At 40.8% G+C, this 18,923-nt stretch overlaps 1 long non-coding RNA gene across 1 annotated transcript; it reads right to left on the reverse strand.

Annotated features, from left to right (window-relative positions):
* Positions 1-252: 252 nt before the first annotated feature.
* LOC127473149 (uncharacterized) lies at positions 253-11,406 on the reverse strand. The gene is made up of 5 exons (XR_007905289.1): positions 10,955-11,406; positions 4,458-4,654; positions 2,969-3,053; positions 619-697; positions 253-440 (listed from the first exon to the last, which is right to left on the reverse strand). It is a non-coding gene; the product is annotated as an uncharacterized LOC127473149 (long non-coding RNA).
* Between the last annotated feature and the right edge of the window lie 7,517 nt (positions 11,407-18,923).

An 18,923-nucleotide genomic window follows, 5' to 3' on the forward strand; every position in this document is an offset into this window, starting at 1 on the left:
CCAGAGCAAGAGGTGTAGCCCTCAGGAGGCAGCTTCAGGGTTGTCTTTCGAAGCCTGTACAAAAGAATAATTTTTGGGGAGAGATTTTGGTGTTACAGCTCTCCAGCATGACTCCCGGTGGTGTGGAGTCCTTACAAGATGATGTACACGGGACTAAGGTGGGGAGACAACTCAGTCTTGGCATTTAGTATTCAGACACTGGATTTACACTTTTTTACTGAGTTTATTTTATCTGTTTTATGGTGTCACAGGGAGAGGAATTTCCAAGGAGCATTGCAAGTTGATGGCTGTGTTTGGGAACCATCAGATGCAAAGAGCTCATCCCCAGGTTTTCTTCATGTCAATGACACAGTTTTAATAAGGGGACATTGTCTTACTCCTCCAACTGACCATGGAGGAGCTATGATACCTCACAAGGCAGGAATAGTGATCAAACTTGCCTGAAACATTAATAGAAAAATAATTATTATTGGCATCACATAAAAAGAAATTCTACAATCAGAGTAATTCTGTTTATTTTTAAACTGAGAAACAGTAAATTTCTGGTGCTGATAGAAAAGTGCTGATTAATAGAAATGGTAACATCTTTTTTTGCAAGACTTTTATTTTATTTCTTACCAGCCTGATGTTGGTACGTATCTTAATCAAGGCATTATTTGTACATTTTCTTTCATCTTTGAGCCCAAATGACATGACCCTGGAAATACATAATGAAGACAAAACAGGAGGGTATCATTCCATGTAAGACTTAGAATATCTCTCTTATTTGGTGACTCCCTGGGTGCTTCCCTACATGAGAAGAGACTGTCTTTCATTAAAGATTTAAATAAGAAAAACTACAGAGGAGTGATTGTGTGAGAGATTTATTGCTCAGTAACAAACCAGAAAACTTTAAAATATTTTGTCCCAAAAAGAGACCTTTAAAATTATGTGCCCACTAATCTTGCTGGTTTTTTCAGTTTCCTTTTTGGAGGAAAGCCAAAGGGAAGATTGTGGCAGGATAGTTATCCCCCCAAAATATTGATTTCATTAAAACTGTTGATTTAGCTTATGAGCTTGACTATTAAACAAAAGTGTCATCAGTTATCATCTTTAGATTTGTTCTAGTCTTTGATATCAGTCTTTTGAAGATATATTAATTTCCCTACTCTAGAAGGTGAGAATTTAATTGGTGTTAAATAGCTTAGTTCCCATTTTCTCCAAGGAAATGACCAGAAAACTCACAGTTTTGTCCCTGAGGCAGTCTACTTCAGGTATCTGTTTTTTAGCTTTCTTACACTTCACGTGCAGACAGTTACCACAGGAACAAGTAAGGAGAAGATATGTTTTCTGAAGTAGCTATTTTGCTGATAACCTCTAAATAATTTTTTCTACTTAATTTATCTGGTGAGGCAGCAGGTATAAGCAGGTAGCTTGGGCAAGAGTTATTTTGATTGAGTCTTAGGTGAGAGAAGACTTTTATGTTTACAAATGTATGCCCCACTTGCGCTGCAGCCACAAAACACAAAATCCAGTCTTGGCAGTGTGGGGCTTCCTGGCCTTTTTTTTTTTTCCTGAACACCTGTACACAGACACTTATAAAAATAAGGAGAAGAGTGTTTTCCTTAAAAAAACATGTGTGCATGGTCTCTTTCTCCTCAGTCTAGGTTTGCTACTGTACGCTCTTTCCCCATCCCCATCCTGCTGGGTTTCCTGCTACGTGTTTAAAGAAACAGAACGTATATCCTCATAAAAATAATATCAGGTCATTGCTTCAGAAGAAAGAATGTCACCACTTGAGTTAGCACGAAATATTTCCTTCTGCATCAAGAGGCCTGACTGAGGCAGACACCTCTGACTTGGGATTCAGTGTTATCCAAGCAGATGTAGTTTTAACTTTAAGATGTTAAAAATAAGCTGATGGTAACCGGATAACTGTGTATTTTGAAACAATTATTTCCTTGGATACAGAGACACACAGTGTATGTTCCTCTGACATCTGCACTTTTCTTATTCGTGAGCACATGAAAACAGGAAAATAGTATGAAAGACCTGAAGTGGAATTTTTGCTGTATCACAATTCTGCCAATGAACTTCCACTGAAAAGAAACTGACAGTTTTAATTGTTTTTTAAGCATGTAATATACAATTCATTATTGTGTCATGCATCCTATGATTGTGAGATACTCTTTATTACTCATTGTTATATCAGGCAACATTTCTCTCATGCATACATCTGGTTTTATGTAGATCCTAGCAATGGAACAAAAACACAGTGCATGCCTTGTGGCATCTCTTCATAGCTGAGTTTCCTTTGCTTGCTTTTTAGAGGGTACTTAGCATTTGCTTGGAACCTGATAGTTTTGAATCAAGTCTTTATTTACAAGTGATGACATTAAAGATGAATAACACAAAGAAAATCAGTTCGGCAATATAATTTTGAATCAAGAAACTCTCAACAATTAATAGATACTTCATTTTAATCTCTTGCAACAGATGCATGTACTTCTCTTGGCAGTTAACTGCTTTCAGGCACTAATTTGACACCATATGGGCGTCAGATTTCTGATCTCAACAACTGCTTAATTAATTGATGTTTTTATTTTTGAATGGATTGTGTCTGCTGAGATCAAAAACCTAAGCATGCTATAAAATTGTAAATAGAGAGAGCTTTCCTTACAGATTAATGCAGTATAACACCCAAAATTTGGGTACGTTATGTTTATGATTGATTTCACTTGGATATCATGTTGCTCTAAGTGTGAGAAAGAGAGAGGAGCCAGAAACCAAAGACAGTGGTGGGAAGCTCATACATAAAGTATAGCTAACCCCAAAATCATGAATCACTCTCCCTAATAAAAACAACTAAACAAAAGCAAAATCCAGAGATGGTCCTGAAAGTGGTAGAAACAGATAAACTTCAGGTTTTAAAATTTTCTCTGGTCCATTCCAAAAATTGGAGCTTAGCCTGGCATTTAGGAAAACTTACAATGTAAGTATGTGGTTTAACATTATTCATTCCAAGACTCTTCCCATAGCTGTTGCAGTCCCCTGCAGTTCTGGTGACTCCATCTCTAGAAGATACAGTAGAGTGAAAAATATGTAGATAAAATGTTGATAAAGACAATGAGAGGTATGGAATCAGTAAACAAATTATAACTCTTCAGCTGGTAAAGGAGATAATTAATACAGCAAATGCCCTATATTGACTGATATAAGAAAGGTGAATAGGCCCAATATAGGTGATAGGCACCATTTGTTCAATGGTTCTTGTACCCTTCTTATATCCCTTGCAAGAGGGTACACTATTTGAAATTTTGAGTCATGGTGTTTAAAATAAAGGAAACAAACAATTTTTTTACTCAAAGCATAGTTAACTCACTGTCACAGGATGTTGTGGAAGCCAAGAGATATAAATGGATTCAAAATGGCAATAAAGAATTTTACAAAGAATAGGTCCATTGATGAACATCAAAAACAATAGCCCAGATGCAATGTCTGGCTCAAAAATTCTCAGACTTCTTGATTGTTGGCAGTTGTCTATCCTTACCCAAGGAAGGATCATTCTCTATTCTTTGCTTAGCCAACCTCAGCTGGCTAGTGCCAAAGAAAGGCTACTGAGTTAGATGGATTCGGCTGTTCCTATCATGGTATTTTCATTTTAAAAAGGAGATAACAAAAAAATAGAGTTTTGCAAAAATTCCATATATCCCACCTGTCAGTTGTGTCCTATTGTAATCACAAAGGGACAGAGAAAAACTTCAGGATCTGGAATGGGGAGGGAAATCTTGCTGAGAAAAAGGCTGTTATTCTGTCATTTTGCACAGACATTTACAACAAAGAAATATGAATTCCATCAGCAGAACCAGAAGAACTATGCCCTGATCAGGAACTATTACAAATGTTCTTTGAAAAATGTTACATTCTTCCTTAAAAAAAATAAATTGTTAATTGTAACAGAAAATAAAAAATATTATGTTGTTTCTTGCAGCTGTATCAGAAAGGGAATGCCCTGCCTCTGTGAGGAACATAGAGATTTCTTCTAAGTCAAATACGTTTCTTATACAACAGGACAATAAAGTTTAACTTGCACTTTCAAGTATGGTTTTAGTTCCAGTTTGAAGGGGATTTTCTGGATTCAGAGCCTGAGTTCTTGGTTGATCTCTACCAAAAATTTCTAGCCAATCCTCAGTATCACCTTCTCTACCGTCATGCCCAGGAACGTCCATCTCCGCTCACCTACTGTATTGCCATCCCATGGGCCTGCAGGTTGCATGACAGCCGTGGTCAGCTAATAGCAAATAACATATTGAGTTTAGGAGCCATATCCTGCTGACTATAAACTTAATCTTGCTCTTTGCCAGTAGTTCATTGCCACAGAGGAAAGGGATCCTGCACCATTTGGCTACCGTCATTTCTCTACCAGTTGGAATTAATGAGCTCCCAGAGATATCCCATTGCCAGAAGATGAGCCTTACCTGAGGTAGGTAAAGTCCTGTAGTACTAGTGTGAGACACTGTGGAAGGACTCAGAATACTCTCAGTGTATCCTGAAGGTCAGGTCAGGAGTGACAGAGTCACAGCAGAATAGCATGGAGATCATCAGCTTACATCCTTGGTCACAGACAGAAGAGTAATGGCACCACCCTGCATATGTAGTTTTCAGTTTCTTTTTCCTGGAAATATGATGTGGAAACACAGAAAACAACTTTTTAAATGAAAGTGAATAACTCAAATGTAACTTGCCTTATAAAGTGTCACAAGAAATTTGTGCAGGCCAAAGGGGTGTGTTTGGTCAACTCTTCAGGCCCCTAGTATAACCTCCCTTATGAGTTATCACATTAGAAGATATGGCCTTAATTTATACTCAATCAATCAGGTCATCTTTACCACATAAGGAGTAGTAATGAAAAATGAAAATGAAAATGTATTTGGGTTTGTGAGAAAATGAAAAAGGAACATCCAAATTAAATACCAATTACTATCAAGTATTCAGTTAGTCCAAATGATGGCATTTGGTGAAGTCTGAACTCTTCAGGTTTGTGGTTTCATCTGTATTAGCTTTCAGTAATGCAAAAAAAAAAAATAGTAGAGGTGTTTTCTTAAAGTAAGACTTTCTTATGGACAGTTGACACTTGCCAGTGAGAACTGAACTCTGGCTGACACAAGTCATGAATCATAATTACTGGAAAGCACTAGAAATGTACTTGTCCCTTCCTCTACTCTTTCTCCTGGAAAAATGCTTCCTTTATAGTTCTTATCAAGTTAAATGGTAGTAAGTGGTCAGGCAGAGACTGTCAGCAGTTGTCATGCAAGCTGTAACTGGAAATCTAAAAATGCACCACCAAAACCTAATAGTGAAACTGCGGGCTCAGACAACTGATGAAGCAGAAAGGGTGGGTGTGTGTTTCTAGCACAGGCTGCCTGCTGCATCAGTCTGTTTCCTGCTCACGTTATTGACATGAGAAGCACTAATGAGAACAGCTAAATAAATCATGTAAGCAAAAGAGCTTTTGGACCTCTTGCTTCTCTGCAGAGATCTCCTAAACTGAAAGAAGTTGGCTGATGATTTCATGTGCAAAGATGCTTTCTACCATACCTATAGCATCTTACTCCTGTTTTTAGAAGTCTGTTGTTTCCCCTTCATGTAGCATTCCCCATCTTATTCTCACCCATCTATCTGCTGAGTATGAGTGGAACAGCAGTTTCTGGCCCCTCAAACTAAGCAATGTGCTAAAAACAGGTGCTTATACACAGCGTAAGCAACTAAATATGATACAAATACTTAAAGGTGAAAACCAAAATTCAAAACATACAAAGTAGACATATATTGCAATGACTGCACAGGAAACATTAGTCCACAGCTCCAGCAAATGCAGATGACTGATTGCATTTGGCCTTTTGCTTGGACTTGTTCCAGTCATACAGCCACACACATTCTGCTCAGTATCTCAGTACGGAATCTTAAAAAGGTGCTGCAGAAGTTGCAAAATTGTTGTCCAGTCTGATGCAATCTCTTCTAATCATTTTCCCACAGCCATACATTACAGTTCATGTTTCCTGAGTCCCACAATCGTGCCTCTCCTTCCCTCCCCCTTTTATCTCCTTCTCCCCCTCACTTCCTTTTTCATCTAACTCTCCTGCACCATTACCCTATCCTCCTCTTCCTCCAGAGGCGTATTCATCAGTGGGTGTAAATCAGCATTGGTGCATTTGTGTCAATGGGAGTGATTTCAGCTAAAAACTTGGCTGACAATACTTGTTTGAAATGCAGAAATTCAGTCTTGCACCCCTGCCTCTTGCTGTGAGTGCTTTGGCTCTGTGCTGAATGTCTGTGCCTGGCAGAGCCCCTCCTTGCCACCTCATCCTGTTAAAGCCTGAACCATTCACCGGGCGATATCTAACGGTAAGATGTAAGGTGCTGGGGCAAGAAGGACCTGACATCCCCACAAGAATAATTTTGTGTTACTGTAACACTGCTATTAAGGAATAATAATGACTCAAGCTGCTATTCTGCAGTGGCAGAGTGGCTACATCAGGAACTTAAATCCCTGCTCAGCAAGATGCCCAAGTTCTCAATATTGGTGCTAGTATTACCATAGTTTCTAAAGTCCCTAGCAGCCCTTTTTTATGCATGTGCATCAAACACTGCTTGCCGGCTGGCAGTCTCGTCATGTTAAGAAAACAATGGCTTAGGTTCAAGCTACAGTGTTTTTCTTTCTGTGGGATGATCAAAGGGCTCTAAACAAAGGCACAGAAAAGGTCTCTCAAACAAGTTTCTGCAGTGATTGCACCGAGGTTACAGGCAATGGGCAAAGTACAGTAAAGTCAGTGAAAGTGAAAAAGGACTGGCAGGGAAAACGACCATTTTCAGAGACTCAGAGAAGCCAGTCAGCTAATACAAAGGTGACTTAGTTATATGTAATCAGGCCCCTCTGATTTCTGATTAACTCAGCAGCGTCTCATCAAGAGAGTTTGGGCTAGCCTGTTTCATTTTGATCTGTTTACCTCTTTTACATTATGACACTATTGCTCCAGTCTGCAGCCCCAGAGAGATCCCACTCATTGCTCCCTGAACCATTGTAAGAAGACTAGTGGATCCAAGAGTGCTGGAAAAGCCTGAGGCATTGTTTTGCTGTCATGCAAACCTGGCTACCTTACCACTATTATCATAGACTGACATCTTTCGTTGCCTTTTCTGTTTTCCAAGACAAAAGAGCCAGCTGAGACTGGAACAAAGGAGAATACAGGGAAAGGGAGAGAATATGTCAAGCAAGAATAGTTTGGAAAGGGCCAAAAGTGGAAAAGGAAGTCTAATTCTAGCCTCAACCAGGGGAAAAAAAGTTTTTTTGAGAAATGTAAACAAATCAGGAAATCCTGGCACTTACTCCAGTTCCGATTTGGCAAAACACACCAGTTCTTTCCCTATGTATGAGCTGCTGTTTGTGAATGAAATCCAGATTAGGTTATTCATTGAGCCCTGCCAGTCCCACAGTTTCCAGGTTTCCTTTTGCTTATGGCATAGCTTAAACCTTAAAATAATAATAATAAAAAAAAACATATGCATGTTATTAACTCTCCATATTCAAATGGAAATACAATGCTATCATAAATCTCTATTTTTTCTAATGTAAATTCCTCTCTCCAGCATGAAGCTGCAGGAAAGCCATTGTATCTGCACAATCTAAACTTGAAAGAGAATTTTTGTTAAACTAGTTATGATAGGGGAAACATGTTTTTCACTGAGTTGAAAGATTAAAGTTGGCCATAAAAAGGGGTGGAGGGGCTGGAGAAGGATTATTGGTTGCTGAACTAATGATTAGATACAGGACTTCAAGGACAAATTAAGGAGCACAAAAAGAAAGATTTCTGAAGATAAGTGAAACCAGTTCCAATAATATCAAAGAAAAGATGCCTTGTTTATCACAGATTTTAATCTCTCTCAGTTCTATTCTACCTCTATTAGTCTAATTAGACAAAGAGAGTGTAAACCCCAGAAGAGACAACCAATCTTTTGTAGACCTTGAAGTCTACCCAGCATATCTGTCTCTCAACTTGCCCTTCTTTTACCTGTCTCCCATCATGGGTAATTTCCCTCTCTCTTGTGATTTTGATTCCTTACAGAAATAGGACTCTGGTTGCCAAAATTTCCTTTTTCCTGATTAAAAACTGTTTCTGGCTCATTAACACTGTCTCTTTAGAGCAGGGAGGGAGAGCAGGAGGAACAGAGGAGACTGAAAGCGGTTGCTCTTACTTTAGGTAAGGCTCATCAGTGCTGCAGTATGGGGACTGTTGGGGGCTAAACTGAAGGATACACCAGAAGCCATAAAAACGAAGGACCTAAATGGCCAAACCGGTGTACCTATGGAGACATGAGAAAAAGAGTTTCATGAATGCCAAGTGGCAGTAGTGATGAGCTCTAATTTAAAGTCTGTCAGCACAATGTATTGCAAGGAGTCAAGGAAAAAATCCCCATCCACTCCAACTGGGCCTTATGGGTGGCTTTGGCTAAGCACAGTAACAACTTTGACCATGCTCTGAGGTGGATACATGGAAAGATGCAACCGCGCTGTTGCTTCCGTGTTGCTTGCATGCTCTCAGTCAAATCCTTGTGAAATGGAAATGTTGGAAGAGCTGTTTGAATTGCTGAAGACCTGGAGCAGCTCTTGTTTCCATCAAGAACCTTGCTCGCATATTTATTTGTTTCATGAATGAGCACATGTACTGTTTGAGAGAGAAAAGACAGGGAAGGTAGTATTTGCACAATCATCTTTTCTTCATAAAAATGATTGCATCTTCTACCCGGAGATAGTCAATGGTTGTGAGCCCTGATAAGCTAAAATCACAGTGAAAGCAAGGTGTATTCATTTTACTGTGATATTACTGTAACATTTGAGCCTCTTTTCCTTGTAGAAGCTGGACCTAATTGGGATTTACACGGTGGTAAAACTGAAGCGACAGTGTTTGATTTTGGTTCTTTTTTTTTTCAGGTAGATGTACTTTTTTAGAGATGGGAGCTAGAGCTCCATTTAAAAGTGACACGGCATAAAATAAAATTCTGCAAAGTTTCTCAAATTTTACTTTTCTGACAGTTTTTTTCCAAATACTTAGATTTTCTTAGCACAAATATTTCTGTTGCCAGAAACAGGAAAATATTGCTACTCACTCAAATTTCCCTAAATGAAAAAAAAGTCTATAGGGTGGTTAATGTTTTATGTTCTCCATTGCTTTAAACCTCTTTCATTTCTTCGTTTAAAGGCTGACTACAGTCCACAGCACAGCACAAATGGGGGTTACAGCTGCTGTATCGGACACAGTCCTCCAGACTGTGAAAGGCTGGTCCCTTCTGTATGGTTTGACACCCACCTGAACCCCAAAAAACTGCAGATGAAGATATGCTCTTCTTCCCTCTCTGCTTTTGGCAAGAGGGAGGTGGGAAGGAGCAGATAAAGGTAGGCTGAGGCCAGGGAGGTCTCATTACATGCCAGCATGCTGGAGTCTGGAGTTCCCAACTGATCTCCTGACTACTAGCCATGCAAGCCACAGGGACTGTCAAATGGAGAAAGGAGAATTTATTTAAGGTTATCATTCTAGGGACAGTTTCTTGAAGGATTACTACTGCATTTCAGTATAGGCAGCATCTCAACTCCTTTCACATTGGTACAGGGCTTTCCATCACCTGCAGAGGCGATAGCTGTGAGACAACTGTCCTAAGCACATTGGACATCCATTTCTGCATTCAACAGAGACAGTTGTAGATCTTGTAAAAAATAGTTATAAAATATACATTTTTTTGTTTAATTTTACTGCTGTCAGGGCTATAAAAACTTTTTTTCTTGCCAGGGCATGGTTAATCACAAATAAAATAATCTGGAAATAAGTTAAATTATAGATCCACCTCTGGCTGCATTTTGTTGGTCTGGGGAAAAAAAAATAAAATCCAGTACGTCTGGGCACTCAGAGGAGAGCATGCAAAAGCTGTAGATGGTACATTTCTGTTACTCTGCCAAGGGAAAACTGCAGCAGCAGAGCTATTAATGTCAGGCTGTTTCTGTAGCCTACATAGTGCTGTATTCTCCAGTACAGAAAAGAAGGGAAACAGGTGCTCCTTCTCAGCATCTGGTTTGGATGACCACAATACTCCAAACACCTGCAAGTCGCGGTACCGCCAAGCCTTGCATGCTATTGTATTAAGCAGGACTGTCTGCCTATAGCAATAAAAGACATTGTTTATCAGTTGTACCAGAGGAACATGGATTGTGAGGAGAGGACAGAACAAACAAACCTGGAAAAAACCCCTCCATTAGTCTGCAGCTTGAATGCTTTTGACCATGAAAGTCTGGGGGGTTGATTGCTTTTCTTTTTGCAGAGACTGGAAAATGGACACTAGCCTTGTGGCAGGTTTTTCTATCTGAACAGACAACAGGCACTTGTGTTAAGAGCGTGATAGCTTTTTAGTATCAGCTATCAGGTTTTAGGGCTTGAAGGGGAACTGCAGTTTCACATTTTAACAGAATTGTTTTTACAGGCTGTACTGAGTTTTATCTCTTTAGCTCTGACTATAAACATGATGATTCACATCTTACTAAGAGTGGATTTAGGACTATTTAGGATTACAACTGAAACTTTGCCCAGAACCTTAGATGCTGAAGTTTTTTCTATTTTAGGTTTCCTCCTCAGGAATGGCAAAGCCATTTCCCTGGATGTGAAACAACCAAGACATTCAGAAAACCAAATCAGAGCAGCACATTTCGGAAGATGCCACAGCATGAGCCATCCCAGGGAAGTCACTGGTATCACTTATGTCCTTTAAACCGCACACAGATTTTAGCACCTTTTCAAGATGACAAATTATTTCTTTCTGAAGCAAACGATTGGCAGATGGCCTGTCTAGATCCTGTTCTGGAAACCATAATAGTCTTATTTCCTGCCTTTGGGAAAGCTGCTTAATTTAGGAGCATTTTCCTTTTCCCTACCTGCAAAGCCGGGACGGCAGCGGGTAGCTACCTCCTGTGTGGGCTTTTTAGTGGGAAGCGCACGGAGCCGTGGAGCTTCCCAAGGGAAAGCCCTTCCAGGAGCGGCAGGCCCCGCTGCCGTGGCGGGAGGTGCCGCACCAGCCACCCCCGGCTGTCCAGCGGGGAAGGGGCCGGGACGGCGAGCGCATTCCCGGGAGAGGCGTCCGCAGTCGGGCTCGTCCCTTTGCCGTGAGCCCCAACTAGCGACCGGCCGAGGAGCGGCAGCTGTCGGCGCTCTCGGTCTTCAGAGAGGTCACTTGGGGTGGGGAAAAAGCTCGAAAATCTTGTCTTGGCCCCTTGACCACCGGCCTGAAAATGTCTGTGACACTGAACTCACCTGCCAGTGTACGTTCGCAGCCCAGAGAGCCAGTCGCGTCCTCGGCTGCTCAGAAGCAGCGTGGCCAGCAGAGCGAGGGAGGTGATTCTGCCCCTCTACTCCATTCTGGTGAGACCTCACCTGGAATGCTGCCCCCAGCTCTGGGAACCACCAACTTAAGAAGGATGTGGACCTGCTGGAGTGGGTCCAGAGGAGAGACACAAGATGATCAGAGGGCTGAAGCACCTCCCTATAAAGATGAGTTGAGAGAGATGGGGATGTTCAGCCTGGAGGAGAGAAGATTCTGGGGAGATCTTAGAGCAGCCTTCCAGTACCTAAAGGGGGCTTATAAGAAAGATGGGGATAGACTTTTTAGCAGGCTCTGTAGCAATAGGGCAAGGGATAATGGTTAAGCTATAAGAGCAGAGATTTAGACTAGATATTAGGAAGAAGTTTTTTTGCAATTAGGGTGGTAAAACACAGGAACAGGTTGCCCAACGAGGTGGTGGATGCCCCATCCATGGGAATATTCAAGTTCAGGTGGACAAGATGTCCCTGTTCACTGCAGGGAGGCTTGACTGGATCGCCTTGAAAGATCCCTTCCAGCCCAAACTATTCTATGATTCTGTGAAGATTAATATCTTTTCTCTCAGCTTTTTGAAAAATATTTCAGGATGGGAGAGGATTTCATACTTCACAATTATGGCTTTGCTGAGAAAAACCTCTCCTCTCACTGGTATGAGCAGTACTTTGCTCACAGGAAATACTTTTGTGGAGTTTTGGACATGACGATATAAACAGGTAAAGAAAATCTGATAGTGCTTATGCAAAAAGTAGAACGCTTAAGTACTTAGCTCAAGAACATAAAGGGACACCTGCAAGACAACATGTGGAGCACTGGATTTTGTTAGATAACAGCTTTTTTCTTTTTGTCTGCAATGATCCATCCAACTTCCCAGTTTGCAATATCTCACACATAAATGCCAGTGTTTAAGATCCCCAGCTCTGGTGGAATCATGGTGTGAGACATAAACCTGAAATAGGCTGAAACATAGAGTGGGAAAATGAGAATAGACGGAAACTACCATTATACTATTAGTCAAGGAATTGATATATAGCACATGCACTCACACACTGCTGAATTGCATGGATATGGTTAGAGAGAAACTCATGCTCAGAGAACTTCCTTGTTGCTACACTAGTGAAATTACATGAGAAAAAAAGTACTTACAGTTCCTTGGGACTTTTTTTTTTCTTTCTAAGCAGATGCATCTTCTCAGATTCACTCTGTTTTTACAATAACTACTATAACTAATTGTGTATTTGGATAAAGAATGTGGAATCTTATTTCCAGCATATGAAACAAGGTGATTAGCCTTCATTGAATTAAGTTCCAATCCTGGATTAAGTTATGCTCTTATACTCTTATTGGCCTGTACGCACAAATGCTGAAATTTAAGATTAATAAAATATATATCCATATATTTTACATGGAGAGAAAGAAAGATATATGAAAATGTACATTTAACTGGTAGGAGCTCATATTCTGAGATCGGCAGTTTGGAGAATGCTCATGATAATAAAATTGTGATTGGCGGCTGCTAAATCTGTGGTATCATTTTTCAAATTGGTTAAATGATGCAGTTGCACTCAAAAAAGTAGTTAAACCAACTTTTGCTCCCTAGGGGTTGAGCACACTGACTATTACTTGCGCAGCCAGGAAAATCCAGTTCTTAGCAATGACCACTTATTCCTGGTAATGATTAAATAGGTCCCACAAAATCATTTGAAAAGTGGTTTGTTTAAATACCATTTATTTGAAGGCCATTAAGTCTCTGGAGTTCAAGGGTAGCAAGGGAGATAATGTCAAGGCAATGATATCACATCTCTATTTTATGACACCAACTGCACCACAAATCATACTCCATACATGATTTAGGTGTGGAGAAAAGCCATTTTATTAATTCATCTTTACCTTTTATCAAGACAGTTCATATTAAGAAGGGAGGTTGGGAAGATAAGGCAGTTAGGACATATGCCATAAGCTGTCTCTGTTGAAAGCTGCAGTCACTGCACCGTGAGATATTTTCTGCAGAGTGAACTTTCTTTCATTGCACCACACACTCTTTATTCACCTTCCCTTAGAAAAATGATTTGTGTATTTGCTTAAAATCAATCACCTGCTCTCTGGTAATATTTTGAGGCTGTTTCAAGGCTCACTCCAGAGATGCTGTTCTCAGAGGTACCACAACTTATCTAGTAAAAACCAGATTGGGTGGAAGCCCGGCTTCATGGAAGTGGGTGGTGGAGCTCCAGTTGTATGAATTGAAACCAGGATCTTTTTCCCATCATGTTCCCATAAAGTGAATTTTAAAAAATAATGTGAAAGTACAGAGTAGAGCTCTTCATGATCATAAATTTGCACCATATCCTGCCATTCATACATAGGCACCAGTGCCTTTGAAATCACTGAGTCAATGGGAGACTTGCCTGACAAAGAATTACAGGATTACATCCTCAAATTGTTGAAGTTTCATGTGCCTAACTGAATAGAATTTCCTTTGAAATAAAGACAAAACCTCCTCTAAGGTTAAAAAGTGAATCTGAATTTCATATAGTTCTGAGTCTGTAGTTCTTTCATTGTGTCCCATTTTCGGAAACACAGACTTGGAAGTGGCCCAAAACTTTTTCAGCACTTCATCATTATTAACTTAGTGTTTCTGTGTGAATGTGTATTTTCCAGTGCTCACTGACTAGGCAGGCAGACAAAGCTAAATCAGTCAGGGCGTGCTTGCCACATCTACTACAGCAAAGGAAGAAGAGTGGAGGAGCTTTAAAATTGAGCATCAACACACAGAGTAACTAAAATGCACTCACTCTACCAAGACAAAATAATAGAATTGATTAAAATGATGCTTGATAAGATGTCTATGTCTATAGGAATCAGCAGTGAAAATGAGACATTGAAAAGCAATGGGATTTACCATAAACAGTATTTGGGTTTACCAGAAGCCATGTGAACAGAAACAGCTGCTATGTATAAGAATGATACTCATCTAAATAGATGGTTTACTATGGGTTTCCTTAGCTTGCCAGGATTTTACTCTGTTTAGTTTTGCTGTGGTGGCCATATAATTTCTGACCAGATCATTTTGTGGAGCCAAATTTAATCCCTAAAACCAAATCTTCACCAACAGATATCTATTTCTGCCTTACAGAGTCAGACAAACAGAAATGAGCTTCTTTTTCACCTTCCTGTCTTCCTCAGATCTTGAGCACAAAGAAGTTCAACAACTTAGGCAACTCTGTATTTTAGGTGGGACTCCTAAGTTCCCATCCATTTGTTGCAACTGCCAGGCTTTACAGCCTTCCCTGGGGACAAAGTGTATGGAACTGAGTGAGGAGTGGGAGCAGCAGCTGGTAGAAATCCTGACAGGTCCCTTTCAACTCTTACTCTCCTTTTTGCAACTCTTGCCATCTAGGTTTCCATTTGCTTAAAGGTGCCTTTATCTGAGAAGAAAGCAATGTCTGTAAGGGAGGGTCCTCCATCCTTGTCATATTCCAGCTCTGGCAAGGATATGCCTTCTCTCAGGGACTTGCTCCAGTCCAGTCCTTGTACCTGACAGGCTTGCCCACAGGTTTGCCCATGAGTACATGTGAACACACACTGTTTAGATTCAGCCAGTGAACTTTGTTTGGGGACTACTGTTTAACTTTTCCAGGTGCGTGCTTTTATACTGCAGGCTTATCACCAGCTGCCAGAGGGCAGCTGCTGGAGGAAGCTGTTGAGCTGCCATCCTGCCCCAGAGCACCATTCATGCCCTGGGTTGTCCCCTGCCTTCTGTCACCATGAGCATTTTTATGGACCTGGTTCAGGGACCCAGATCACATCACAGTTGATCTGGCCCACTCAGTTGACCTGACCCCCTGGCCTTTTTAACTAGTTTTTTCGGGACAACTCAGGTCTCTCCTCTGGTCCCATGAAAGCCTCCAGGAAGCGGAAAGTATGGGGTGGGAAGGAATGATTGGGGCATACACACAACCAATTTAAACCAAATTTGTTAGCTGTAGAGAGGTCTCAAAAGGTCGGGAGGAGAGATTAAAGAAAACCTATTTCCAAGAAACCCAGTTCCAAAAAATCAATGAGTTCAGAGAATTCACATGAGAGACAGCAATGGTGAATGAGTGTTCCTCTTGTGTGTAAAGCTTCAAGCAAAACTCACACCTTTTTAGGCATCATGGAACCCAAACATAAGACACAATTCCTCGCAGATCAGGCTGCATTGGCTCTGCTGTTCACAGGCCTACTCATTTAATTTTGCTCTACGATAAGATCTGGTGGATCACTGCAGTCCAACCTCTGTGTAGTGAATGAGCAAAAATGAACCAGGTGATCGGAGTGTTTTCTGCTCTTGAGTAATAAAGCACAGTAATTGATGCAGAGATGCCAGCATGGATAATCTACTGGTCAGGCTGCCACTCCAACAGTTTAGGAAAGGTCCTGATAGCACCTCCTGCCTTTGTTTTCACCTATTTCTAAGCTATCTATGTCAGATTTGCAGTGCTAGTTCCCTTGCTTCACTTTGAAAACAATATGAGCTCTTTATGAGAAGAAATTCACAAAAGAAATAAATTATCAATATTATCAAAATACAGAGTTGACCTGGGGCCTGGTATTTGGTCAGATCTAATAAGAATGACTGTTTTTCACTGGCTACTGTGAGAGACAATTCTACAGGGAATTGTGGATCCCACTGTAAAGAGATTTTCCTACATATTTCTTCCCCTTTTTTGATATACAGATCTGCACTGTATAAAGTTCTCAATTATTAGAAATGGTCCTCTTTTAAAAGTACTTTTAACACCTCTTATTTAAATTTTGTATCATAAATTAATCTTTTCAGACTCCACATAATTTTCCCTGCAGTTTAATCCTATTGCAGTATGTGGTTTTGGTTAGCAGAGAAAGGAATTATTTCAATAATATGTCTGTTCCCTACGGCCAAAACTTGAGTTGGTCCTTTCTTATGGCTCTATTCTTGAAAAATCATGTTTAATGTTTTGTCCATAAGAACTGGCCAAAAAATGGTAGTAATTCATGACAATTTTGGGGAAGACATAATGACTAATTTCTGAGCTTTTGATCACCTTAGATTAAATTTTGGGAAAGACTTGGTTTAATATTTTCTTCCTGTCATCTCTACTCCTTTCCATCTCATGTTTTTTTCCAGAGAACTGAAAAAGAAGAAAAGCTAGAAAGAGAAGAAAACTGTTGAATTACTTATTTGTAGTGTTGTTGTCCTTTTCTTCTTCAGAGGGACTCAGTTCAGAGACTAGAGTCTATATTAAAGTCTTCTCTAATATACTAAAATCTTCTTTCCCCCCACAGGTGTAGTTACTAATCCAAATATATTTTACCTCTACAGCCTCTTTATAAGTAAATTATTATTCATTTTGCTCATGGAGAAAATTGTTCACAAGACCAGACTGTTTTTCACTCTAATTACTACAGGCCTCTCCTCTTGGATCTTCCAGACATTCATCTTAGCCTGTTTCAAATTATCCAAAATGTATCCACAGGACATATCAAAAAGCAAATGGGTAATTGAAAAGCTAATTTCTGACTGTGAAAAGTTTACTTAATGCTACCTGGAAATTACTGGTTCCTGTTCGAATTGCAAGAGAAGTGACACACATGCCACCAGGGAGCTAGAAAGCTGATGGAGAAGTAGGCAAAACTGATGCTGGCCTGCCTCATGAAGCAGCTAAAACTGATGCTGCCTTGAGTTAGTGAGCTTCTTTAGTTAGTGAGAGATCTGTACCATTTCAATTAAGCCTCAACTGTGAAGCTGAAGTGTAAATAAACTATTCATTGGGCATGCTGAATTCAGTATGTGGACTTGGATTATGTCTACTAAAACACTCATGGAGATCACCAATCATCATTATGCTCTCCAGAACCTGGCTCTCAATCTCTTGAATGAAGTTCAGCCATGCCTTGGTTTTGACGTTTGAGTCATTTGTCACAGGGTGGGAGATTTGCAAGGAGAACCTGTAGCTACTGTAAGTTTTGCTCATGTCATTGTTCCCTGTCTGCACCTACATCGTGGGCTAGCTTGGGGTCAGAATTTACTCTCCTACTGGAGCTTGCTCTGCCCTGACCATCTCTGAGAGTAAAGGCTACCGCAGCATTTTGTGTAAAACATATATGTCAGCCAAGATTCCCAGCTAGAGGCTTATTCACTCTCGAAGTATTCCTATTCCCCTTCTTACTGGTAATTCCTCCTGACCTTTCATTTCAATTACTGACAGAGGGGGAAAAAAAAGAATAAAACCCCAACCACAAAATCAAAACACCTATAGTCCCCAGCAGAAATGCAACAGACCACATAAGCACTGCCTGAGTCACCACATTATCCACCAGTACCTTCTAGCAAAAGCAGGGGATAGGGAAAAAATGCTGTCCAGACAAGAGAGTTCTGAGCCAGCCGCCTTTGCGCCCTTTCCCCAGGGCTGTCTGTGCCTCTGCCCAGCAGCCCACAGAGGACATGGCAGCCAGATTCCACCTACACACAGTTGGCCCGTCTGTTTGCCTACATGCACTGAGAAGGCTTCTCCCTTTTCTTCCCTCCAGACTTCAGAGCCAGAATGCGTGAGTGTGGGCTCCCTTTTGTCATCACTGATTGGTGGTGGTAGTCCTCACTGGGACTGCACGCACCTTGACATGAGAGGAATTGTGATTCATCCTTTCCCACCTCACCAAGCTGGGAGATGAGATGCAAGGTCAGTAATGTGACATAGCTTCATAACTCAGAGGTAAAACCTGTTAAAACACGTGTTTTCTCAAGTAATGCAGGCTGGGAGCAACGAGCTGGGTTTGTAGCCTGTCCTCATGGGTCAGGACATTTGTGAGTGATCCTTTGTAGTCCTCCAGGATATACAAAAATACTCAGAAAGAGGGAAATTGCCTTCAGCTTCCAGGACCTTCACAGGAGAGTGCTGCAGAGGATAGGCAAGAGAAATTGTTCTTCCATGCTGCAATGTGCCAACTGCACCAATAGCATTTAGTTTAGCACTAGCTCAGGCCAGTCTTCAAATCAGGACTGGCAATTTAGGCAGCAGACCTGGAAAAAAAAGCATTAGGCAATGCATCTTTGAATACAAAAACCTTCTTCAAAAAATAGTACCTCCAAGTCCTCCCTATGGTTTATGTTGTTGAACTTGGGTCTCCTGACTAGCTCAAGCTCCTAGTCCATCAAAGAACTGGGTGCACAAAGAAACTCAATTTGCAGGTGGTCTGAGGCAGCTCTGGGAACAACTCAGACACACTGCAGAACAAAATCAGTAATCATTTAAATTATTCCCAGGACACCCTGGGTGACATTTGTTGCAAATAGAAACAGTGGTGGAACGGATGAAATTCCCAGGGTGTTCCCTGGGTATGGTTGTTCTAAGACAACTTCCCCAGGTATCTCTCAGTATGTCTCCAAAGAGATGTCTACTAGAAACCAGAAGAGCACAGAAGCATTACTCCTTCTCTTGCCAACACAGCAGCCTTAGCAGGTTAGAGGCCCTTAGAGGCCCTGGGAAAGAGCAGTTCAGATGAAGATGTCT

This window comes from Manacus candei, unplaced genomic scaffold (assembly GCF_025592945.1).
Source record: "Manacus candei isolate 608988 ecotype Guabito, Panama unplaced genomic scaffold, ASM2559294v1 h1tg000034l, whole genome shotgun sequence".
NCBI lineage: Eukaryota > Metazoa > Chordata > Aves > Passeriformes > Pipridae > Manacus > Manacus candei.